At 49.1% G+C, this 25,301-nt stretch overlaps 15 non-coding genes across 15 annotated transcripts; all 15 read right to left on the reverse strand.

Annotated features, from left to right (window-relative positions):
- Nucleotides 1-1,410: 1,410 nt before the first annotated feature.
- Nucleotides 1,411-1,482, reverse strand: TRNAE-UUC (transfer RNA glutamic acid (anticodon UUC)). Its single transcript has one exon. It is a non-coding gene; the product is annotated as a tRNA-Glu (tRNA).
- A 2,655-nt stretch (nucleotides 1,483-4,137) lies between these two features.
- TRNAE-CUC (transfer RNA glutamic acid (anticodon CUC)) lies at nucleotides 4,138-4,209 on the reverse strand. Its single transcript has one exon. It is a non-coding gene; the product is annotated as a tRNA-Glu (tRNA).
- Nucleotides 4,210-4,322: 113 nt separating this feature from the next.
- TRNAE-CUC (transfer RNA glutamic acid (anticodon CUC)) lies at nucleotides 4,323-4,394 on the reverse strand. Its single transcript has one exon. It is a non-coding gene; the product is annotated as a tRNA-Glu (tRNA).
- Nucleotides 4,395-7,788: 3,394 nt separating this feature from the next.
- On the reverse strand, nucleotides 7,789-7,860 carry TRNAE-CUC (transfer RNA glutamic acid (anticodon CUC)). Its single transcript has one exon. It is a non-coding gene; the product is annotated as a tRNA-Glu (tRNA).
- An 850-nt stretch (nucleotides 7,861-8,710) lies between these two features.
- On the reverse strand, nucleotides 8,711-8,782 carry TRNAE-CUC (transfer RNA glutamic acid (anticodon CUC)). The gene has a single exon. It is a non-coding gene; the product is annotated as a tRNA-Glu (tRNA).
- An 829-nt stretch (nucleotides 8,783-9,611) lies between these two features.
- On the reverse strand, nucleotides 9,612-9,683 carry TRNAE-CUC (transfer RNA glutamic acid (anticodon CUC)). Its single transcript has one exon. It is a non-coding gene; the product is annotated as a tRNA-Glu (tRNA).
- A 476-nt stretch (nucleotides 9,684-10,159) lies between these two features.
- TRNAE-CUC (transfer RNA glutamic acid (anticodon CUC)) lies at nucleotides 10,160-10,231 on the reverse strand. Its single transcript has one exon. It is a non-coding gene; the product is annotated as a tRNA-Glu (tRNA).
- Nucleotides 10,232-11,263: 1,032 nt separating this feature from the next.
- Nucleotides 11,264-11,335, reverse strand: TRNAE-CUC (transfer RNA glutamic acid (anticodon CUC)). The gene has a single exon. It is a non-coding gene; the product is annotated as a tRNA-Glu (tRNA).
- A 1,396-nt stretch (nucleotides 11,336-12,731) lies between these two features.
- TRNAE-CUC (transfer RNA glutamic acid (anticodon CUC)) lies at nucleotides 12,732-12,803 on the reverse strand. Its single transcript has one exon. It is a non-coding gene; the product is annotated as a tRNA-Glu (tRNA).
- Nucleotides 12,804-12,916: 113 nt separating this feature from the next.
- Nucleotides 12,917-12,988, reverse strand: TRNAE-CUC (transfer RNA glutamic acid (anticodon CUC)). Its single transcript has one exon. It is a non-coding gene; the product is annotated as a tRNA-Glu (tRNA).
- A 458-nt stretch (nucleotides 12,989-13,446) lies between these two features.
- TRNAE-CUC (transfer RNA glutamic acid (anticodon CUC)) lies at nucleotides 13,447-13,518 on the reverse strand. Its single transcript has one exon. It is a non-coding gene; the product is annotated as a tRNA-Glu (tRNA).
- A 291-nt stretch (nucleotides 13,519-13,809) lies between these two features.
- Nucleotides 13,810-13,881, reverse strand: TRNAE-CUC (transfer RNA glutamic acid (anticodon CUC)). Its single transcript has one exon. It is a non-coding gene; the product is annotated as a tRNA-Glu (tRNA).
- A 3,990-nt stretch (nucleotides 13,882-17,871) lies between these two features.
- On the reverse strand, nucleotides 17,872-17,943 carry TRNAE-CUC (transfer RNA glutamic acid (anticodon CUC)). Its single transcript has one exon. It is a non-coding gene; the product is annotated as a tRNA-Glu (tRNA).
- Nucleotides 17,944-18,699: 756 nt separating this feature from the next.
- On the reverse strand, nucleotides 18,700-18,771 carry TRNAE-CUC (transfer RNA glutamic acid (anticodon CUC)). Its single transcript has one exon. It is a non-coding gene; the product is annotated as a tRNA-Glu (tRNA).
- A 482-nt stretch (nucleotides 18,772-19,253) lies between these two features.
- TRNAE-CUC (transfer RNA glutamic acid (anticodon CUC)) lies at nucleotides 19,254-19,325 on the reverse strand. Its single transcript has one exon. It is a non-coding gene; the product is annotated as a tRNA-Glu (tRNA).
- Nucleotides 19,326-25,301: the final 5,976 nt, after the last annotated feature.

Raw genomic sequence — 25,301 nt, forward strand, 5'->3', positions numbered from 1 at the left:
CCGAGAACGGAAAGGGACGGAGCGCACGTTTAGCCATTCGGCCAACAGGGTAAAAGTATTGAAGTTACATAGCGCACGCAAATCGAAGACTTGATGATAGCAGATAAAAGAAAATACTTCCGAAACCGGGAATCGTACCCGGGCTTCCTGGGTGAGAGCCAGGTATCCTAGACACTAGACCATGCCGGAGAACGGAGAGGGACAAGGGGATCACTTAGTCATTCGGCAAACAGGGTAAAATTATTGAAGTTACATAGCGTGCGTAAATTGGAGACTTTATAATAGCAGATAAAAGAAAGTACTTCCGACACCGGGAATCGTACCCGGACCTCCTGGGTGAGAGCCAGGTATTCAAGCCACTAGACCATGCCGGAGAACGGAGAGGGACGGAGCGATCGCTTAGCCATTTGGCCAACAGAGTAAAACTATTGAGAATACATACCGTGCGCAAACTGAAGACTTGATGACAGCAGATAAAAGAAAATACTTCCGACACCGCAAATCGAACCCGGGCCTCCTGGGTGAGAGCCAGGTATCCTAGCCACTAGACCATGCCGCAGAACGGAGAGGGACGGAGCGCACGTTTAGCCATTCGGCCAACAGGGTAAAAGTATTGAAGTTACATAGCGCACGCAAATCGAAGACTTGATGATAGCAGATAAAAGAAAATACTTCCGACACCGGCAATCGTACCCGGGCTTCCTGGGTGAGAGCCAAGTATCCTAGACACTAGACCTAGCTGGAGAACGGAGAGGGCCGGAGCGATCGCTTAGCCATTCGGCCAACTGGGTAAAACTATTGAAGTTACATACCACGCGCAAATTGGAGACTTGATGACAGCACATAAAAGAAAATACCTTCGACACCGGAAATCGAACCCAGGCCTCCTGGGTGAGGGCCAGGTTTACTATCCACTAGACCACACCGAGAACGGAAAGGAATGGAGCGATCGCTTAGCCATTTGTCCAACAGGGTAAAATTATTGAAGTTACATAGCGTGCGTAAATTGGAGACTTAATATTAGCAGATAAAAGGAAATACTTCCGATCCCGGGAATCGTACCCGGGCCTCCTGGGTGAGAGCCAGGTATCCAAGCCACTAGACCATGCCGAAGAACAGAGAGGGACGGAGCGATCGCTTAGCCATTCGGCCAACTGAGTAAAACTATTGAAGATACATAGCGTGCGCAAATTGAAGACTTGATGACAGCAGATAAAAGAACATACTTCCGACAACGGGAATTGAACCCGGGCTTCCTGGGTGAAAGCCAGGTATCCTAGCCACTAGAACACACCGAGAACGGAAAGGGACGGAGCGATCGCTTAGCCATTCAGCCAACAGGGTAAAACTATTCAAGTTACATAGCGTGCGCAAATTGGAGATTTGAAGACAGCAGACAAAAGAAAATACTTCCGACACCGGGAATCGAACCCGGGCCTCCTGGGTGAAAGCCAGGTATCCTAGCCACTAGACCGTGCCGGAGAACGGAGAAGGACGGAGCGATCGCTTAGCGATTCGGCCAACAAGGTAAAAGTATTGAGTCATAGCGTGCGCAAATTGGAGACTTGATGATAGCAGAGAAAAGAAAATACTTCCGACACCGGAAATCGCACCCAGGCCTCCTGGGTGCGAGCCAGGTATCCTAGCCACTAGACCATGCTGGAGAACAGAGAGGGAACGAGCGATCACTTAGCCATTCAGCCCACAGGGTAAAAGTATTGAAGTTACATCGCGTGCGCAAATTGGAGACTTGATGATAGCAGATAAAAGAAAATACTTCCGACACCTAGAATGGAACCCGGGCCTCCTGGGTGAGAGCCAGGTATCCTAGCCACTAGACCATGATGGAGAACGGAGAGGGACGGAGCGATCGCTTAGGCATTCAGCCAACAGGGTAAAAGTATTGAAGGTATGTAGATGATAGCAGATAAAAGAAAATAGTTCCGACATCAGAAATCGCACCCGGGCCTCCTGAGTGAGAGCCAGGTATCCTAGCCACTAGACCATGCCGGAGAACAGAGAGGGAAGGAGCGATCGCTTAGCGATTTGGCCACATGGTAAAACTATTGAAGTTACATACCGTGTGCAAATTGGAGACTTGATGATAGCAGATAAAAGAAAATACTTCCGACACCGGGAATCCTACCCGGGCCTCCTGGGTGAGAGCCAGGTATCCAAGCCACTAGCCATGCCGGAGAGAGACGGAGCGATCGCTTAGTCATTCGGCCAACAAGGTAAAAGTACTGAAGTTATATTGCATGCGCAAATTTGAGACTTGATGATAGCCGATAAAAGAAAATACTTCCGACGCCGGGAATTGCACCCGGGCCTCCTGGGTGAGAGCCAAATATCCTAGCCTTTAGATCATGCCGGAGAACAGAGAGGGCCGGAGTGATTGCTTAGCGATTCGGCCAACAGGGTAAAACTATCGAAGTTACATACCCTGCGCAAATTGGAGACTTGATGACAGCAGATAAAAGAAAATACTTCCGACACCGGGAATCGCAATCGGGCCTCCTGGGTGAGAGCCAGGTATCCTAGCCGCTAGACCATGCCGGAGAACGGAGAGGGAAAGGGCGATCGCTTAGCCATTCAGCCAACAGGGTAAAACTATTGAAGTTATATTGCATGCGCAAATTGAAGGCTTTATGATATCAGATAAAAGAAAATACTTCCGACACTGGGAATCGAACTCGGGTCTCCTGGGTGATAGGCAGGTATCCTAGCCGCTAGACGATGCCGGAGAACGGAGCGGGACGGCGCGATCGCTTAGCCATTCAGCTAACAGGGTAAAAGGATTGAAGTTATATTGCGTGCGCAATTTGGAGACTTGATGATAGCTGATAAAAGAAAATACTTCCGACACCGGAAATCGCACCCGGGCCTCCTGGGTTAGAGCCAGATATCCTAGCCACTAGACCACGCCGGAGAACGGAGAGGGACGGAGCGATCGCTTAGCCATTCGGTCAACAGGGTAAAAGTATTAAGGTACAAAGCATGCGCAAATTGGAGACTTGATGATAGCAGATAAAAGAAAATACTTCCGACACCGGGAATCGTACCCGGGCCTCCTAGTTGAGAGCCAGGTATCCTAGCCACTAGACAATGCTGGAGAACGAAGAGGGAGGGAGCGATCCCTTAGCCATTTCGCCAACAGGATAAAGTATTGAACTTACATAGCGTGCGAAAATTGGAGACTTGATGATAGCAGATAAAAAATACTTCCGAAACCGGGAATCGCAGCCGGGCCTCCTGGGTGCGAGCCAGGTATCCTAGCCACTAGACCATGCCGAAGAACGGAAAAGGACGGAGCGATCGCTTAGCGATTCGGCCAACAAGGTAAAAGTATTGAAGTTACATAGCGTGCGCAAATGGGAGACTTGATAATAGCAGATAAAATAAAATACTTCCGACACCGGGAATCGCAACCGGGCCTCCTGAGTGAGAGCCAGGAATCCTAGACACTAGACCATGCCGGAGAACTGAGTGGGACGGAGAGATCACTTAGCCATTCGGCCAACAGGGTAAAACTATTGAAGTTGCATACCGTGCGCAAATTGGAGACTTCATGACAGCGGATAAAATAAAATACTTCCGACACCGGGAATCGCAACCGGGCCTACTGGGTGAGAACCAGTATCCTAGACACTAGACCATGCCGGAGAACGGAGAGGGACGGAGAGATCGCTTAGCCATTTGGCCAACAGGGTAAAACTACTGAAGTTACATACCGTACGCGAATTGGAGACTTGATGATAGCAGATAAAAGAAAATACTTCCGACACCGGGAATCGTACCCGAACTCCTGGGTGAGAGCCAGGTATCCGAGCCACTAGACCGCGCCGCAGAGGGGCGGAGCGATCGCTTAGTCATTCGGCCAATAGGTAAATTTATTGAAGTTATATAGCGTGCGCTAATTGGAGACTTGATGACAGCAGATAAAATAAAATACCTTCGACACGGGGAATCAAACCCAGGCGTCCTGGGTGAGAGCCAGATATCCTAGCTACTAGACCATGCCAGAGAACGGAGAGTGACGGAGCGATCGCTTAGCCATTCGGCCAATAGGGTAAAACTATTGAAGTTAGATGCCATGCGCAAATTAGAGACTTGATGACAGCAGATAAAAGAAAATACTTCCGACACCGGGAATCGAACCCGGGCCTCCTGGGTGAGAGCCAGGTATCCTAGCCACTAGACCATGCCGGAGAACGAAGAGAGACGGAGCGATCGCTTAGCCATTCGGCCAACAGGGTAAAATTATTGAAGTTACATAGCGTGCGTAAATTGGAGACTTGATAATAGCAGATAAAAGAAAGTACTTCCGACACCGGGAATCGTACCCGGGCCTCCTGGGTGAGAGCCAGGTATTCAAGCCACTAGACCATGCCGGAGAACGGAGAGGGACGGAGCGATCGCTTAGCCATTCGGCCAACAGAGTAAAACTATTGAAAATACATACCGTGCGCAAATTGAAGACTTGATGTCAGCAGATAAAAAATACTTCCGACACCGAGAACTGAACCCAGGTCACCTGAGTGAGAGCCAGATATCCTAGTCACCAGACCACGCCGGAGAACGGAGAGGGACGGAGCGATCGCTTAGGCATTCGGCCAACAGGGTAAAAGTATTGAAGGTATGTAGATGATAGCAGATAAAAGAAAATACTTCTGACACCAGAAATCGCACCCGGGCCTCCTGAGTGAGAGCCAGGTATCCTAGCCACTAGACCATGCCGGAGAACAGAGAGGGAAGGAGCGATCGCTTAGCGATTTGGCCACATGGTAAAACTATTGAAGTTACATACCGTGCGCAAATTGGAGACTTGATGATAGCAGATAAAAGAAAATACTTCCGACACCGGGAATCCTACCCGGGCCTCCTGGGTGAGAGCCAGATATCCTACACACTAGACCATGCCAGCGAACGGAGAGGGACGGAGAGATCGCTTAGCCATTCGGCCAACAGGGTAAAACTATTGAAATTACATACCGTGCGCAAATTGATGACTTGATGACAGCAGATAAAAGAAAATACCTTCGACACCGGGAATCGAACCCGGGTCTCCTGGGTGAGAGCCAGGTATCCTAGCCGATAGACGATGCCGGAGAACGAAGAGGGAGGGAGCGATCCCTTTGCCATTTCGCCAACAGGGTAAAAGTATTGAACTTACATAGCGTGCGAAAATTGGAGACTTGATGATAGCAGATAAAAAAATACTTCTGAAACCGAGAATCGCAGCCGGGCCTCCTGGGTGACAGCCAGGTATCCAAGCCACTAGACCATGCCGCAGCCGGAGAGGGACGGAGCGATCGCTTAGCCATTCGTCCAACAGGGTAAAAATATTGAAGTTACATAGCGTGCGCAAATCGGAGACTTAATGATAGCAGATAAAAGAAAATACATCCGACACCAGAAATCGAACCCGGGTCTCCTGGGTGAGAGCCAGGTATCCTAGACACCAGACCACGCCGGAGAAAGGCGGAGCAATCGCTTAGCCATTGGGCCAACAGGGTAAAACCATTGAAAATACATACCGTGCGCGAATTGAAGACTTGATGTCAGCAGATAAAAAAATACTTCCAACACCGCAAATCGAACCCGGGCCTCCTGGGTGAGAGCCAGGTATCCTAGGCACTAGACCATGCCGCAGAACGAAGAGGGACGGAGCGCACGTTTAGCCATTCGGCACACAGGGTAAAAGTATTGAAGTTACATAGCGCACGCAAATCGAAGACTTGATGATAGCAGATAAAAGAAAGTACTTCCGACACCGGGAATCGTACCCGGGCTTTAAGGGTGAGAGCCAGGTATCCTAGACACTAGACAATGCCGGAGAACGGAGAGGGACGGAGTGATCGCTTAGCCATTCGGCCAACAGGGTAAAACTATTGAACTTACATAGCGCGCGCAAACTGGAGACTTGATGACAGCACATAAAAGAAAATACTTCCGACACTGGGAATCGAACCCAGGCTTCCTGGGTGAGGGCAAGGTATACTAGCCACTAGACCACGCCGAGAACGGAAAGGGATGGAGCGATCGCTTAGCAATTTGCCCTATAGGGTAAATTTATTGAAGTTACATAGCGTGCGTAAATTGGAGACTTTATAATAGCAGATAAAAGAAAGTACATCCGACACCGGGAATCGTACCCGGACCTCCTGGGTGAGAGCCAGGTATTCAAGCCACTAGACCATGCCGGAGAACGGAGAGGGACGGAGCGATCGCTTAGCCATTTGGCCAAACGAGTAAAACTATTGAGAATACATACCGTGCGCAAATTGAAGACTTGATGACAGCAGATAAAAGAAAATACTTCCGACACCGCAAATCGAACCCGGGCCTCCTGGGTGAGAGCCAGGTATCCTAGCCACTAGACCATGCCGCAGAACGGAGAGGGACGGAGCGCACGTTTAGCCATTCGGCCAACAGGGTAAAAGTATTGAAGTTACATAGCGCACGCAAATCGAAGACTTGATGAAAGCAGATAAAAGAAAATACTTCCGACACCGGGAATCGTACCAGGGCTTCCTTGGTGACAGCCAAGTATCCTAGACACTAGACCTAGCTGGAGAACGGAGAGGGACGGAGCGATCGCTTAGCCATTCGGCCAACTGGGTAAAACTATTGAAGTTACATACCACGCGCAAATTGGAGACTTGATGACAGCACATAAAAGAAAATACTTCCGACACCGGAAATCGAACCCAGGCCTCCTGGGTGAGGGCCAGGTATACTATCCACTAGACCACGCCGAGAACGGAAAGGAATGGAGCGATCGCTTAGCCATTTGTCCAACAGGGTAAAATTATTGAAGTTACATAGCGTGCGTAAATTGGAGACTTAATAATAGCAGATAAGAAGAAATACTTCCGACCCCGGGAATCGTACCCGGGCCTCCTGGGTGAGAGCCAGGTATCCAAGCCACTAGACCATGCCGAAGAACAGAGAGGGACGGAGCGATCGCTTAGCCATTCGGCCAACTGAGTAAAACTATTGAAGATACATAGCGTGCGCAAATTGAAGACTTGATGACAGCAGATAAAACAAAATACTTTCGACACCGGGAATCGAACCCGGGCCTCCTGGGTGGAACCAGGTATTCTAGCCACTAGACCATGCCGGAGAACGGAGCGGGACGGAGCGATCGCTTAGCGATTCGGCCAACAGGGTAAAAGTACTGAACTTACATAGCGTGCGCAAATTGGAGACTTGATGATAGCAGATAAAAGATAAATACTTCCGACACCGGGAATCGTACTCGGGCCTCCTAGTTGAAAGCCAGGTATCCATGCCACATACCATGCCAGAGAGGGACGGAGCGATCGCTTAGTCATTCGGCAAACAAGGTAAAAGTATTGAAGTTTCATAGCGTGCGCAATTGGAGACTTGATGATAGCAGATAAAAGAAAATACTTCTGACGCCGGGAATCGCACCCGGGCCTCCTGGGTGAGAGCCAGGTATCCTAGCCACTAGATAATGTCGGGGGATACATTGAGTGCCGCGATCGCTGAGCCATTCAGTCAAAAGGGTAAACATATTGAAATGACATAGCATGCCCAATTAGGAGACTTGATGATAGCAGATAAAAGAAAATACTTTTGACACCGGGAATCGAACCCGGGCCTCCTGGGTGAGAGCCAGGTATTCTAGCCACTAGACCACGCTGGAGAACTGAGAGAGACGGAGCGATCGCTTAGCTATTCGGCCAACAAGGTCAATCTATTAAAGTTACATAGCGTGCACAAATTGGAGACTTGATGACAGCAGATAAAACAAAATACATCCGACACCGGGAATCGCACCCGGGCCTCCTAGGTGAGAGCCAGGTATCCTAGCCACTAGACCATGCCGAAGAACGAAGAGGGACGGAGCGATCGCTAAGCGATTCGGCCAACAAGGTAAAAGTATTGAAGAGTCATAGCGTGCGCAAATTGGAGACTTGATGATAGCAGAGAAAAGAAAATACTTCCGACAGCGGGAATCGCAATCGGGCCTCCTTGGTGAGAGCCAAGTATCCTACACACTAGACCATGCCAGCGAACGGAGAGGGACGGAGAGATCGCTTAGCCATTCGGCCAACAGGGTAAAACTATTTAAATTACATACCGTGCGCAAATTGATGACTTGATGACAGCAGATAAAAGAAAATACCTTCGACACCGGGAATCGAACCCGGGCATCCTAGTGGAGAGCCAGGTATCCTAGCCACTAGACCATGCCGCAGAATAGAGAGGGACGGAGCGATCGCTTAGCCAGTCGGCCAACAGGGTAAAACTATTGAAGTTACATACCGTGCACAAATTGGAGACTTGATGACAGCACATAAAGAAAATACTTCCGACACCGGGAATCGAATTCGGGCCTCCTGGGTGAAAGCCAGGTATCCTAGCCACTAGACCACGCCGAGAACTGAAAGGGACGGAGCGATCGCGTAGCCATTCAGCAAACAGGGTAAAACTATTCAAGTTAGATAGCGTGCGCAAATTGGACATTTGAAGACAGCAGAAAAAAGAAAATACTTCCGACACCGGAAATCGAACCTGGGCCTCCTGGGTGAGAGCCAGGTATCCTAGCCACTAGAACACACCGAGAACGGAAAGGGACGGAGCGATCGCTTAGCCATTCAGCCGACAGGGTAAAACTATTCAAGTTACATAGCGTGCGCAAATTGGAGATTTGAAGACAGCAGACAAAAGAAAATACTTCCGACACCGGGAATCGAACCCAGGCCTCCTGGGTGAGAGCCAGGTATCCTAGCCACTAGACCATGCCAAAGAACGGGGAGGGACGGAGCGATTGCTTAGCCATTCGGCCAACAGGGTAAAAGTATTGAAGTTACATCGCGTGCGCAAATTGGAGCCTTGATGATAGCAGATAAAAGAAAATACTTCCGACACCTAGAATGGAACCCGGGCCTCCTGGGTGAGAGCCAGGTATCCTACCCACTAGACCATGCTGGAGAACGGAGAGGGACAGAGCGATCGCTTAGCTATTCGGCCAACAGGGTAAAAGTATTGAACCTATATAGCGTGCGCAAACTGGAGACTTGAGGATAGCAGATGAAATAATACTTCCGACGCCGAGAACCGAACCCAGGTCACCTGTGTGAGAGCCAGATATCCTAGTCACCAGACCACGCCGGAGAACGGAGAGGGACGGAGCGATCGCTTAGGCATTCGGCCAACAGGGTAAAAGTATTGAAGGTATGTAGATGATAGCAGATAAAAGAAAATACTTCCGACACCAGAAATCGCACCCGGGCCTCCTGAGTGAGAGCCAGGTATCCTAGCCACTAGACCATGCCAGAGAACAGAGAGGGAAGGAGCGATCGCTTAGCGATTTGGCCACATGGTAAAACTATTGAAGGTACATAGCGTGCGCGAATTGGAGACTTGATGATAGCAGATAAAAGAAAATACTTCCGACACCGGGATTTGCAACCGGGCCTCCTGGGTGAGAGCCAGGTATCCTAGACACTAGACCATGCCGGAGAACGGAGAGGGAGGGAGAGATCGCTTAACCATTCGGCCAACAGGGTAAAACTATTGAAGTTGCATACCGTGCGCGAATTGGAGACTTGATGACATCAGATAAAAGAAAATACTTTCGACACAGGGAATCAAACCCGGGCCTCCTGGGTGAGAGCCAGGTATCCTAGCCACTAGACCATGCCAAAGAACGGGGAGGGACGGAGCGATTGCTTAGCCATTCGGCCAACAGGGTAAAAGTATTGAAATTACATACCGTGCGCAAATTGGAGACTTGATGATAGCAGATAAAAGAAAATACTTCCGACACCGGGAATCCTACCCGGGCCTCCTGGGTGAGAGCCAGGTATCCAAGCCACTAGACCATGCCGGAGAGAGACGGAGCGATCGCTTAGTCATTCGGCCAACAAGGTAAAAGTATTGAAGTTAAAATGCATGCGCAAATTAAAGACTTGATGATAGCCGATAAAAGAAAATACTTCCGACGCCGGGAATTGCACCCGGGCCTCCTGCGTGAGAGCCAAATATCCTAGCCTTTAGATCATGCCGGAGAACAGAGAGGGCCGGAGTGATTGCTTAACGATTCGGACAACAGGGTAAAACTATTGAAGTTACATACCCTGCGCAAAGTGGAGACTTGATGACAGCAGATAAAAGAAAATACTTCCGACACCGGGAATCGCACCTGGGCCTCCTGGGTGAGAGCCAGGTATCCTAGCCACTAGACCATGCCGGAGAACGGAGAGGGAAGGAGCGATCGCTTAGCGATTTGGCCACATGGTAAAACTATTGAAGTTACATAGCGTGCGCGAATTGGAGACTTGATGATAGCAGATAAAAGAAAATACTTCCGACACCGGGATTTGCAACCGGGCCTCCTGGGTGAGAGCCAGGTATCCTAGACACTAGACCATGCGGGAGAACGGAGAGGGAGGGAGAGATCGCTTAACCATTCGGCCAACAGGGTAAAACTATTGAAGTTGCATACCGTGCGCGAATTGGAGACTTGATGACATCAGATAAAAGAAAATACTTCCGACACAAGGAATCAAACCCGGGCCTCCTGGGTGAGAGCCAGGTATCCTAGCCGCTAGACGATGCCGGAGAACGGAGCGGGACGGTGCGATCGCTTAGCAATTCAGCCAACAGGGTAAAACTATTGAAGTTACATACCTTGCGCAAATTGGAGACTTGATGATAGCACATAAAAGAAAATACTTCCGACACCGGGAATCGTACTCGGGCCTCCTAGTTGAGAGCCAGGTATCCTAGCCACTAGACAATGCCGGAGAACGAAGAGGGAGGGAGCGATCCCTTAGCCATTTCGCCAACAGGGTAAAGTATTGAACTTACATAGCGTGCGAAAATTGGAGACTTGATGATAGCAGATAAAAAATACTTCCGAAACCGGGAATCGCAGCCGGGCCTCCTGGGTGACAGCCAGGTATCCTAGCCACTAGACCATGCCGCAGCCGGAGAGGGACGAAGCGATCGCTTAGCCATTCGTCCACCAGGGTAAAAGTATTGAAGTTACATAGCGTGCGCAAATTGGAGAATTGTTGATTGCGGATAAAAGAAAATACTTCCGACACCGGGAATCGCCACCGGGCCTCCTGAGTGAGAGCCAGGTATCCTAGACACTAGACCATGCCGGAGAACGGAGAGGGACGGAGAGATCACTTAGCCATTCGGCCAACAGGGTAAAACAATTGAAGTTGCATACCATGCACAAATTGGAGACTTCATGACCGCAGATAAAATAAAATACCTTTGACACCGGGAATAGAACCCGGGCCTCCTGGGTGAGAGCCAGGTATCCTAGCCACTAGACCATGCCGAAGAATGAAGAGGGACGGAGCGATTGCCTAGCCATTCGGCCAACAGGGTAAAAGTATTGAAGTTATATTGCGTGCGCAAATTGGAGATTTGAAGACAGCTGATAAAAGAAATTACGTCCGAATCCGGAAATCGCTCCCGGGCCTCCTGGGTGCGAGCCAGGTATCCTAGCCACTAGACCATGCAGGAGAACGGAAAAGGACGGAGCGATCGCTTAGCGATTTGGCCAACAAGGTAAAAGTATTGAAGTTACATAGCGTGCGCAAATTGGAGACTTGATGATAGCAGATAAAAGAAAATACTTCCGACACCGGGAATTGCAACCGGGCCTCCTGGGTGAGAGACAGGTATCATGAACACTAGACCATGCTGGAGAACGGAGAGGGACGGAGCGATCGCTTAGCCATTCAGCCAACTGAGTAAAACTATTGAAGATACATAGCATGCGCAAATTGAAGACTTGATGACAGCAGATAAAAGAAAATACTTCCGACACCGGGAATCGCAACCGGGCCTCCTGGGTGAGAGCCAGGAATCCTAGACACTAGACCATGCCAGAGAACTGAGTGGGAAGGAGAGATCGCTTAGCCATTCGGCCAACAGGGTAAAACTATTGAAGTTGCATACCTTGCGCAAATTGGAGACTTGATGACAGGAAATAAAATAAAATACTTCCGACACCGGGAATCGCAACCGGGCCTACTGGGTGAGAACCAGTATCCTAGACACTAGACCATGCCGGAGAACGGAGAGGGACGGAGACATCGCTTAGCCATTCGGCCAACAGGGTAAAACTACTGAAGTTACATACCGTACGCGAATTGGAGACTTGATGATAGCAGATAAAAGAAAATACTTCCGACACCGGGAATCGTACCCGGGCCTCCTGGGTGAGAGCCAGGTATCCGAGCCACTAGACCGCGCCGGAGAGGGGCGGAGCGATCGCTTAGTCATTCGGCCAATAGGTAAATTTATTGAAGTTATATAGCGTGCGCTAATTGGAGACTTGATGACAGCAGATAAAATAAAATACCTTCGACACGGGGAATCAAACCCAGGCGTCCTGGGTGAGAGCCAGATATCCTAGCTACTAGACCATGCCGTAGAACGGAGAGGGACGGAGCGATCGCTTAGCGATTCACCCAACAAGGTAAAAGTAATGAAGTTATATAGCGTGCCCAAACTGGAGACTTGAAGATAGCAGATAAAAGAAGTACGTCCGACACTGGGAATCGAACCCGGGCCTTCTGGGTGAGAGCAGGTACCTAGCCACTAGACCATGCCAGAGAACGGAGAGTGACGGAGCGATTGCTTAGCCATTCGGCCAATAGGGTAAAACTATTGAAGTTAGATGCCATGCGCAAATTAGAGACTTGATGACAGCAGATAAAAGAAAATACTTCCGACACCGGGAATCGAACCCGGGCCTCCTGGGTGAGAGCCAGGTATCCTAGCCACTAGACCATGACGGAGAACGAAGAGAGACGGAGCGATCGCTTAGCCATTCGGCCAACAGGGTAAAATTATTGAAGTTACATAGCGTGCGTAAATTGGAGACTTGATAATAGCAGACAAAAGAAAGTACTTCCGACACCGGGAATCGTACCCGGGCCTCCTGGGTGAGAGCCAGGTATTCAAGCCACTAGACCATGCCGGAGAACGGAGAGGGACGGAGCGATCGCTTAGCCATTCGGCCAACAGAGTAAAACTATTGAAAATACATACCGTGCGCAAATTGAAGACTTGATGTCAGCAGATAAAAAATACTTCCGACACCGAGAACTGAACCCTTGTCACCTGAGTGAGAGCCAGATATCCTAGTCACCAGACCACGCCGGAGAACGGAGAGGGACGGAGCGATCGCTTAGGCTTTCGGCCAACAGGGTAAAAGTATTGAAGGTATGTAGATGATAGCAGATAAAAGAAAATACTTCTGACACCAGAAATCGCACCCGGGCCTCCTGAGTGAGAGCCAGGTATCCTAGCCACTAGACCATGCCGGAGAACAGAGAGGGAAGGAGCGATCGCTTAGCGATTTGGCCACATGGTAAAACTATTGAAGTTACATACCGTGCGCAAATTGGAGACTTGATGATAGCAGATAAAAGAAAATACTTCCGACACCGGGAATCATACCCGGGCCTCCTGGGTGAGAGCCAGGTATCCAAGCCACTAGACCATGCCGGAGAGAGACGGAGCGATCGTTTAGTCATTCGGCCAACAAGGTAAAAGTATTGAAGTTATATTGCATGCGCAAATTAAAGACTTGATGATAGCCGATAAAAGAAAATACTTCCGACGCCGGGAATTGCACCCGGGCCTCTTGCGTGAGCGCCAAATATCCTAGCCTTTAGATCATGCTGGAGAACAGAGAGGGCCGGAGTGATTGCTTAGCGATTCGGCCAACAGGGTAAAACTATTGAAGTTACATACCCTGCGCAAAGTAGAGACTTGATGACAGCAGATAAAAGAAAATACTTCCGACACCGGGAATCGCACCCGGGCCTCCTGGGTGAGAGCCAGGTATCCTAGCCACTAGACCATGCCGGAGAACGTAGAGGGAAAGGGCGATCGCTTAGCGATTCGGCCAACAGGGTAAAACTATTGAAGTTATATTGCGTGCGCAAATTGAAGACTTTATGATATCAGATAAAAGAAAATACTTCCGACACTGGGAATCGAACCCGGGTCTCCTGGGTGAGAGCCAGGTATCCTAGCCGATAGACGATGCCGGAGAACGAAGAGGGAGGGAGCGATCCCTTAGCCATTTCGCCAACAGGGTAAAAGTATTGAACTTACATAGCGTGCGAAAATTGGAGACTTGATGATAGCAGATAAAAAAATACTTCCGAAGCCGGGAATCGCAGCCGGGCCTCCTGGGTGACAGCCAGGTATCCTAGCCACTAGACCATCCCGCAGCCGGAGAGGGACGGAGCGATCGCTTAGCCATTCGTCCAACAGGGTAAAAATATTGAAGTTACATAGCGTGCGCAAATCGGAGACTTAATGATAGCAGATAAAAGAAAATACATCCGACACCAGAAATCGAACCCGGGTCTCCTGGGTGAGAGCCAGGTATCCTAGACACCAGACCACGCCGGAGAAAGGAGAAAGGCGGAGCAATCGCTTAGCCATTGGGCCAACAGGGTAAAACCATTGAAAATACATACCGTGCGCGAATTGAAGACTTGATATCAGCAGATAAAAAAATACTTCCAACACCGCAAATCAAACCCGGGCCTCCTGGGTGAGAGCCAGGTATCCTAGGCACTAGACCATGCCGCAGAACGAAGAGGGACGGAGCGCACGTTTAGCCATTCGGCACACAGGGTAAAAGTATTGAAGTTACATAGCGCACGCAAATCGAAGTCTTGATGATAGCAGATAAAAGAAAGTACTTCCGACACCGGGAATCGTACTCAGGCTTTAAGGGTGAGAGCCAGGTATCCTAGACACTAGACCATGCCGGAGAACGTAGAGGGACGGAGTGATCGCTTAGCCATTCGGCCAACAGGGTAAAACTATTGAACTTACATACCGCGCGCAAACTGGAGACTTGATGACAGCACATAAAAGAAAATATTTCCGACACTGGGAATCGAACCCAGGCCTCCTGGGTGAGGGCCAGGTATACTAGCCACTAGACCACGCCGAGAACGGAAAGGGATGGAGCGATCGCTTAGTAATTTGCCCTATAGGGTAAAATTATTGAAGTTACATAGCGTGCGTAAATTGGATACTTTATAATAGCAGATAAAAGAAAGTACTTCCGACACCGGGAATCGTACCCGGACCTCCTGGGTGAGAGCCAGGTATTCAAGCCACTAGACCATGCCGGAGAACGGAGAGGGACGGAGCGATCGCTTAGCCATTCGGCCAACAGAGTAAAACTATTGAAAATACATACCGTGCGCAAATTGAAGACTTGATGTCAGCAGATAAAAGAAAATACTTCCGACACCTCAAATCAAACCCGGGCCTCCTGGGTGAGAGCCAGGTATCCTAGTCACTAGACCATGCCGCAGAACGCAGAGGGACGGAGCGCACGCTTAGCCATTCGGCACACAGGGTAAAAGTATTAGAGTTACATAGCGCACGCAAATCGAAGACTTGATGATAGCAGATAAAAGAAAATACTTCCGACACCGGGAATCGTACCCGGGCTTCCTGGGTGATAGCCAGGTATCCTAGACACTAGACCATGCCGGAGAACGGAGAGGGACGGAGAGATCGCTTAGCCATTCGGCCAACAGGGTAAAACTATTGAAGTTACATACCGCGCGCAAATTGGGGACTTGATGACAGCACATAAAAGAAAATACTTCCGACACTGGGAATCGAACCCAGGCCTCCGGGGTGAGGGCCAGGTATACTAGCCACTAGACCACGCCGAGAACGGAAAGGGATGGAGCGATCGCTTAGCCATTTGCCCAACAGGGTAAAATTATTAAAGTTGCATAGCGTGCGTAAATTGGAGACTTGATAATAGCAGATAAAAGAAAATACTTCCGACCACGGGAATTGTACCCGGACCTCCTGGGTGAGAGCCAGGTATCCAAGCCACTAGACCACGCCGGAGAACAGAGAGGGACGGTGCGATCGCTTAGCCATTCGGCCAACAGGGTAAAAGTATTGAAGGTATATTGCGTGCGTAAATTGGAGCCTTCATGATAGCTGATAAAAGAAAATACTTCCGACACCGGAAGTCGCACCCGGGCCTCCTGGGTGAGAGACAGGTATCCTGAACACTAGACCATGCTGGAGAACGGAGAGGGACGGAGCAATCGCTTAGCCATTCGGCCAACTGAGTAAAACTATTGAAGATACATAGCGTGCGCAAATCGAAGACTTGATGACAGCAGATAAAAGAAAATACCTCCGTACACTGGGAATCGAACCCGGGCCTCCTGAGTGAAAGCAAGGTATTCTAGCCACAAGACCACATCGAGAACCGAAAGGGACGGAGCGATCGCTTAGCCATTCAGCCAACAGGGTAAAACTATTCAAGTTACATAGCGTGCGCAAATTGGAGATTTGAAGACAGCAGATAAAAGAAAATACTTCCGACACCGAGAATAAAACCCGAGCCTCCTGGGTGAAAGCCAGGTATCCTAGCCACTAGACCATGCCGGAGAACGGAGAAGGACGGAGCGATCGCTTAGCGATTCGGCCAACAAGGTAAAAGTATTGAAGTTACACAGCGTGCGCGAATTGGAGACTTGATGATAGCAGATAAAAGAAAATACTTCCGACACTGGGAATTGCAACTGGGCCTCCTGGGTGAGAGCCAGGTATCCTAGCCACTAGACCGTGCCGCAGAACGGAGAGGGACGGAGCGCACATTTAGCCATTCGGCACACAGGGTAAAAGTATTGAAGCTACATAGCGCACGCAAAGCGAAGACGTGATATTAGCAGATAAAAGAAAATACTTCCGTACACTAGGATTCGAACCCGGGCCTCCTGGGTCAAAGCCAGGTATCCTAGCCACTAGACCACACCGAGAACAGAAAGGGACGGAGCGATCGCTTAGCCATTCAGCCAACAGGGTAAAACTATTCAAGTTACATAGCGTGCGCAAATTGGAGATTTGAAGACAGCAGATAAAAGAAAATACTTCCGACACCGGGAATCAAGCCCGGGCCTCCTGGGTGAGTGCCAGGTATCCTAGCCACTAGACCATGCCGCAGAACGGAGAGGGACAGAGCGCACGTTTAGCCATTCGGCCAACAGGGTAAAACAATTGAAGTTACATACCATGCGCAAATTAGAGACTTGATGACAGCATATAAAAGAAAATACTTCCGACACCGGGAATCGGACCCGGGCCTCCTGGGTGAGAGCCAAGTATCCTAGCCCTTAGACCATGCCGCAGAACGGAGAGGGACGGAGCGCACGTTTAGCCATTCGGCACACAGGGTAAAAGTATTGAAGTTACATAGCGCACGCAAATCGAAGACTTGATGATAGCAGATAAAAGAAAATACTTCCGACACCGGGAATCGTACCCGGGCTTCCTGGGTGAGAGCCAGGTATCCTAGACACTAGACCATGCCGGAGAACGGAGAGGGACGGAGCGATCGCTTAGCCATTCGGCCAACAGGGTAAAACTATTGAAGTTACATACCGTGCGCAAATTGAAGACTTGATGTCAGCAGATAAAAGAAAATACTTCCGACACCAGGAATCGTACCCGGGCTTCCACGGTGAGAGCCAGGTATCCTAGACACTAGACCATACCGGAGAACGGAGAGGGACGGAGCGATCGCTTAGCCATTCGGCCAACAGGGTAAAACTATTGAAGTTACATACCGCGCGCAAATTGGAGACTTGATGACAGCACACAAACGAAAATACTTCCGACACCGGGAACTGAACCCAGGCCTCGTGGGTGAGGGCCAGGTATACTAGCCACAAGACCACGCCGAGAACGGAAAGGGATGGAGCGATCGCTTAGCCATTTGCCCAACAGGGTAAAATTATTAAAGTTGCATAGCGTGCGTAAATTGGAGACTTGATAATAGCAGATAAAAGAAAATACTTCCGACCCCGGGAATTGTACCCGGGCCTCCTGGGTGAGAGCCAGGTATCCAAGCCACTAGACCACGCCGGAGAACAGAGAGGGACGGTGCGATCGCTTAGCCATTCGGCCAACAGGGTAAAAGTATTGAAGGTATATTGCGTGCGTGAATTGGAGCCTTGATGATAGCTGATAAAAGAAAATACTTCCGACACCGGAAGTCGCACCCGGGCCTCCTGGGTGCGAGCCAGGTATCCTTGCCACTAGACCTTGCCGGAGAACGGAAAAGGACGGAGCGATCGCTTAGCGATTCTGCCAACAAGGTAAAAGTATTGAAGTTACATAGCGTGCGCAAATGCCGGAGAACGGAAAAGGACGGAGCGATCGCTTAGCGATTCGGCCAACAAGGTAAAAGTATTGAAGTTACATAGCGTGCGCAAATTGCAGACTTGATGATAGCAGATAAAAGAAAATACTTCCGACACCGGGAATTGCAACCGGGCCTCCTGGGTGAGAGACAGGTATCCTGAACACTAGACCATGCTGGAGAACGGAGAGGGACGGAGCAATCGCTTAGCCATTCGGCCAACTGAGTAAAACTATTGAAGATACATAGCGTGCGCAAATTGAAGACTTGATGACAGCAGATAAAAGAAAATACCTCCGTACACTGGGAATCGAACCCGGGCCTCCTGGGTGAGAGCCAGGTATCCTAGCCACTAGACCATACCGGAGAACGAAGAGAGGGCCGGAGTGATTGCTTAACGATTCGGCCAACAGGGTAAAACTATTGAAGTTACATACCCTGCGCAAAGTGGAGACTTGATGACAGCAGATAAAAGAAAATACTTCCGACACCGGGAATCGCACCCGGGCCTCCTGGGTGAGAGCCAGGTATCCTAGCCACTAGACCATGCCCGAGAACGGAGAGGGAAGGAGCGATCGCTTAGCGATTTGGCCACATGGTAAAACTATTGAAGTTACATAGCGTGCGCGAATTGGAGACTTGATGATAGCAGATAAAAGAAAATACTTCCGACACCGGGATTTGCAACCGGGCCTCCTGGGTGAGAGCCAGGTATCCTGGACACTAGACCATGCCAGAGAACTGAGTGGGACGGAGAGATCGCTTAACCATTCGGCCAACAGGGTAAAACTATTGAAGTTGCATACCGTGCGCGAATTGGAGACTTGATGACATCAGATAAAAGAAAATACTTCCGACACAGGGAATCAAACCCGGGCCTCTTGGGTTCGAGCCAGGTATCCTAGCCACTAGACGATGCCGGAGAACGGAGCGGGACGGTGCGATCGCTTAGCAATTCAGCCAACAGGGTAAAACTATTGAAGTTACATACCGTGCGCAAATTGGAGACTTGATGATAGCACATAAAAGAAAATACTTCCGACACCGGGAATCGTACTCGGGCCTCCTAGTTGAGAGCCAGGTATCCTAGCCACTAGACCATGCCGGAGAACGTAGAGGGAAAGGGCGATCGCTTAGCGATTCGGCCAACAGGGTAAAACTATTGAAGTTATATTGCGTGCGCAAATTGAAGACTTTATGATATCAGATAAAAGAAAATACTTCCGACACTGGGAATCGAACCCGGGTCTCCTGGGTGAGAGCCAGGTATCCTAGCCGATAGACGATGCCGGAGAACGAAGAGGGAGGGAGCGATCCCTTAGCCATTTCGCCAACAGGGTAAAAGTATTGAACTTACATAGCGTGCGAAAATTGGAGACTTGATGATAGCAGATAAAAAAATACTTCCGAAGCCGGGAATCGCAGCCGGGCCTCCTGGGTGACAGCCAGGTATCCTAGCCACTAGACCATCCCGCAGCCGGAGAGGGACGGAGCGATCGCTTAGCCATTCGTCCAACAGGGTAAAAATATTGAAGTTACATAGCGTGCGCAAATCGGAGACTTAATGATAGCAGATAAAAGAAAATACATCCGACACCAGAAATCGAACCCGGGTCTCCTGGGTGAGAGCCAGGTATCCTAGACACCAGACCACGCCGGAGAAAGGAGAAAGGCGGAGCAATCGCTTAGCCATTGGGCCAACAGGGTAAAACCATTGAAAATACATACCGTGCGCGAATTGAAGACTTGATATCAGCAGATAAAAAAATACTTCCAACACCGCAAATCAAACCCGGGCCTCCTGGGTGAGAGCCAGGTATCCTAGGCACTAGACCATGCCGCAGAACGAAGAGGGACGGAGCGCACGTTTAGCCATTCGGCACACAGGGTAAAAGTATTGAAGTTACATAGCGCACGCAAATCGAAGTCTTGATGATAGCAGATAAAAGAAAGTACTTCCGACACCGGGAATCGTACTCAGGCTTTAAGGGTGAGAGCCAGGTATCCTAGACACTAGACCATGCCGGAGAACGTAGAGGGACGGAGTGATCGCTTAGCCATTCGGCCAACAGGGTAAAACTATTGAACTTACATACCGCGCGCAAACTGGAGACTTGATGACAGCACATAAAAGAAAATATTTCCGACACTGGGAATCGAACCCAGGCCTCCTGGGTGAGGGCCAGGTATACTAGCCACTAGACCACGCCGAGAACGGAAAGGGATGGAGCGATCGCTTAGTAATTTGCCCTATAGGGTAAAATTATTGAAGTTACATAGCGTGCGTAAATTGGATACTTTATAATAGCAGATAAAAGAAAGTACTTCCGACACCGGGAATCGTACCCGGACCTCCTGGGTGAGAGCCAGGTATTCAAGCCACTAGACCATGCCGGAGAACGGAGAGGGACGGAGCGATCGCTTAGCCATTCGGCCAACAGAGCAAGATAGAAAACTGGGCTAGTTGGTGAGCATTCATCGTGGTTAACAGCGCGAAACACCCGGACAGGAGCGAGAGAAGGACACGGTACAGCGCTGACTTTCAACTGAAATTTTTATTGAAAACACGAGAATATATATATAGACAGAACAGAAGACCTCGTGACCAAACCCGCCCCCTCAACCGATAAAATTATACACGGCGACAAGGCTTTGTCATGTGCACGCAATCTTGCCACAAAAATAAAACAAACTTCAAACTATAAGATTCCAATGTCGCCAAGAAAACCGGGCATGAGCGGACGAATGAACTTTAGCCACTATCTAACAAAGATAGTTCATTACCAAGTAAGGCGATAGATGGCTGACTAACGCATTGAGACCCTTTCTTATTTATAAAAAATGCCTCCATAATTTCTCTTGAAAGCTTGTTTGGGTGCTTGAAGAGTACTATTGTTTTTTCAAAAAGTGGGTGGCATCCACATTCGCGGCAATGCAAAGACAAATGTGAATGCGCAAATCCTTTCAAGGAGCTGTGGTGTTCCCTTAGCCGTATATTGACACAACGCCCAGTCTGACCAATGTACTCTCGCCCGCATGAAAATGGGGTTGAGTACACGACATTCTGCATGCACGGGAGAAACTTCATAGTATGTTTGATACTACACTGTTGATAAATTCCAGTCTTCCTGCCTTCTATGCGAGTGTTTACTGCCTGGCAAAGTCCCTTAAGCTTCGTTCTGCTTGAAAACCCAACGTTTAATCTGAACTTAGAAGCTACTTTCTTTAATCTGTGCGAAAAAGAATGAACATATGGAATATAGACAGAACGGCTAAAATCTTTATCTTTCACTCGGGAGGACTGCCCCTTGACCTCACGCAGCAGCTTATCGCAAGTCGTAGAAATGATAGAGTGAGGAAAGCCTGCATCACGCAGCCTCGCCACCTGATAATTAACGCTGTCAAGCATACGATGGGGACAACTCTTGTTGAGGGCGGACCTTATAGCGGAAGTGGCTATACCTCGTTTAATCAATTTCGAGTGCCCTGATCTGAAATCAAGAAGAGACTTCTTTGACCTCGGTTGATAGGTCCAACACACATGTTCCGCTTTGAAAGACAGTCTAAGGTCTAAGAACTGCAACTCCTCCTTTTCAGGAACCTCAATAGTAAACCTAAGACCTTGTCCCTGTTCCTTAAACAACTTCACGACGTCCACAATCGATCTTTGGAAATTTAGCCTATTGACGAAAACCAAATAGTCATCCACATAGCGGAAAATTCTCAAAGCTAATTCACCTAGGTTATCATTTATTTTGCGGTCAACGAAACTTAAAAAGATGCTGCTTAGTACTGGCGCTACGCAGGAACCTATGCACACTCCATATATTCCATATGTTCATTCTTTTTCGCACAGATTAAAGAAAGTAGCTTCTAAGTTCAGATTAAACGTTGGGTTTTCAAGCAGAACGAAGCTTAAGGGACTTTGCCAGGCAGTAAACACTCGCATAGAAGGCAGGAAGACTGGAATTTATCAACAGTGTAGTATCAAACATACTATGAAGTTTCTCCCGTGCATGCAGAATGTCGTGTACTCAACCCCATTTTCATGCGGGCGAGAGTACATTGGTCAGACTGGGCGTTGTGTCAATATACGGCTAAGGGAACACCACAGCTCCTTGAAAGGATTTGCGCATTCACATTTGTCTTTGCATTGCCGCGAATGTGGATGCCACCCACTTTTTGAAAAAACAATAGTACTCTTCAAGCACCCAAACAAGCTTTCAAGAGAAATTATGGAGGCATTTTTTATAAATAAGAAAGGGTCTCAATGCGTTAGTCAGCCATCTATCGCCTTACTTGGTAATGAACTATCTTTGTTAGATAGTGGCTAAAGTTCATTCGTCCGCTCATGCCCGGTTTTCTTGGCGACATTGGAATCTTATAGTTTGAAGTTTGTTTTATTTTTGTGGCAAGATTGCGTGCACATGACAAAGCCTTGTCGCCGTGTATAATTTTATCGGTTGAGGGGGCGGGTTTGGTCACGAGGTCTTCTGTTCTGTCTATATATATATTCTCGTGTTTTCAATAAAAATTTCAGTTGAAAGTCAGCGCTGTACCGTGTCCTTCTCTCGCTCCTGTCCGGGTGTTTCGCGCTGTTAACCACGATGACGGCCAACAGAGTAAAACTATTGAAAATACATACCGTGCGCAAATTGAAGACTTGATGTCAGCAGATAAAAGAAAATACTTCCGACACCTCAAATCAAACCCGGGCCTCCTGGGTGAGAGCCAGGTATCCTAGTCACTAGACCATGCCGCAGAACGCAGAGGGACGGAGCGCACGCTTAGCCATTCGGCACACAGGGTAAAAGTATTAGAGTTACATAGCGCACGCAAATCGAAGACTTGATGATAGCAGATAAAAGAAAATACTTCCGACACCGGGAATCGTACCCGGGCTTCCTGGGTGAGAGCCAGGTATCCTAGACACTAGACCATGCCGGAGAACGGAGAGGGACGGAGAGATCGCTTAGCCATTCGGCCAACAGGGTAAAACTATTGAAGTTACATACCGCGCGCAAATTGGGGACTTGATGACAGCACATAAAAGAAAATACTTCCGACACTGGGAATCGAACCCAGGCCTCCTGGGTGAGGGCCAGGTATACTAGCCACTAGACCACGCCGAGAACGGAAAGGGATGGAGCGATCGCTTAGCCATTTGCCCAACAGGGTAAAATTATTAAAGTTGCATAGCGTGCGTAAATTGGAGACTTGATAATAGCAGATAAAAGAAAATACTTCCGACCACGGGAATTGTACCCGGACCTCCTGGGTGAGAGCCAGGTATCCAAGCCACTAGACCACGCCGGAGAACAGAGAGGGACGGTGCGATCGCTTAGCCATTCGGCCAACAGGGTAAAAGTATTGAAGGTATATTGCGTGCGTAAATTGGAGCCTTCATGATAGCTGATAAAAGAAAATACTTCCGACACCGGAAGTCGCACCCGGGCCTCCTGGGTGAGAGACAGGTATCCTGAACACTAGACCATGCTGGAGAACGGAGAGGGACGGAGCAATCGCTTAGCCATTCGGCCAACTGAGTAAAACTATTGAAGATACATAGCGTGCGCAAATTGAAGACTTGATGACAGCAGATAAAAGAAAATACCTCCGTACACTGGGAATCGAACCCGGGCCTCCTGAGTGAAAGCAAGGTATCCTAGCCACAAGACCACATCGAGAACCGAAAGGGACGGAGCGATCGCTTAGCCATTCAGCCAACAGGGTAAAACTATTCAAGTTACATAGCGTGCGCAAATTGGAGATTTGAAGACAGCAGATAAAAGAAAATACTTCCGACACCGAGAATAAAACCCGAGCCTCCTGGGTGAAAGCCAGGTATCCTAGCCACTAGACCATGCCGGAGAACGGAGAAGGACGGAGCGATCGCTTAGCGATTCGGCCAACAAGGTAAAAGTATTGAAGTTACATAGCGTGCGCGAATTGGAGACTTGATGATAGCAGATAAAAGAAAATACTTCCGACACTGGGAATTGCAACTGGGCCTCCTGGGTGAGAGCCAGGTATCCTAGCCACTAGACCGTGCCGCAGAACGGAGAGGGACGGAGCGCACATTTAGCCATTCGGCACACAGGGTAAAAGTATTGAAGCTACATAGCGCACGCAAAGCGAAGACTTGATATTAGCAGATAAAAGAAAATACTTCCGTACACTAGGATTCGAACCCGGGCCTCCTGGGTCAAAGCCAGGTATCCTAGCCACTAGACCACACCGAGAACAGAAAGGGACGGAGCGATCGCTTAGCCATTCAGCCAACAGGGTAAAACTATTCAAGTTACATAGCGTGCGCAAATTGGAGATTTGAAGACAGCAGATAAAAGAAAATACTTCCGACACCGGGAATCAAGCCCGGGCCTCCTGGGTGAGTGCCAGGTATCCTAGCCACTAGACCATGCCGCAGAACGGAGAGGGACAGAGCGCACGTTTAGCCATTCGGCCAACAGGGTAAAACAATTGAAGTTACATACCATGCGCAAATTAGAGACTTGATGACAGCATATAAAAGAAAATACTTCCGACACCGGGAATCGGACCCGGGCCTCCTGGGTGAGAGCCAAGTATCCTAGCCCTTAGACCATGCCGCAGAACGGAGAGGGACGGAGCGCACGTTTAGCCATTCGGCACACAGGGTAAAAGTATTGAAGTTACATAGCGCACGCAAATCGAAGACTTGATGATAGCAGATAAAAGAAAATACTTCCGACACCGGGAATCGTACCCGGGCTTCCTGGGTGAGAGCCAGGTATCCTAGACACTAGACCATGCCGGAGAACGGAGAGGGACGGAGCGATCGCTTAGCCATTCGGCCAACAGGGTAAAACTATTGAAGTTACATACCGTGCGCAAATTGAAGACTTGATGTCAGCAGATAAAAGAAAATACTTCCGACACCAGGAATCGTACCCGGGCTTCCACGGTGAGAGCCAGGTATCCTAGACACTAGACCATACCGGAGAACGGAGAGGGACGGAGCGATCGCTTAGCCATTCGGCCAACAGGGTAAAACTATTGAAGTTACATACCGCGCGCAAATTGGAGACTTGATGACAGCACACAA

The sequence above is a fragment of the Rhipicephalus microplus genome, chromosome 3 (assembly GCF_043290135.1).
Source record: "Rhipicephalus microplus isolate Deutch F79 chromosome 3, USDA_Rmic, whole genome shotgun sequence".
NCBI lineage: Eukaryota > Metazoa > Arthropoda > Arachnida > Ixodida > Ixodidae > Rhipicephalus > Rhipicephalus microplus.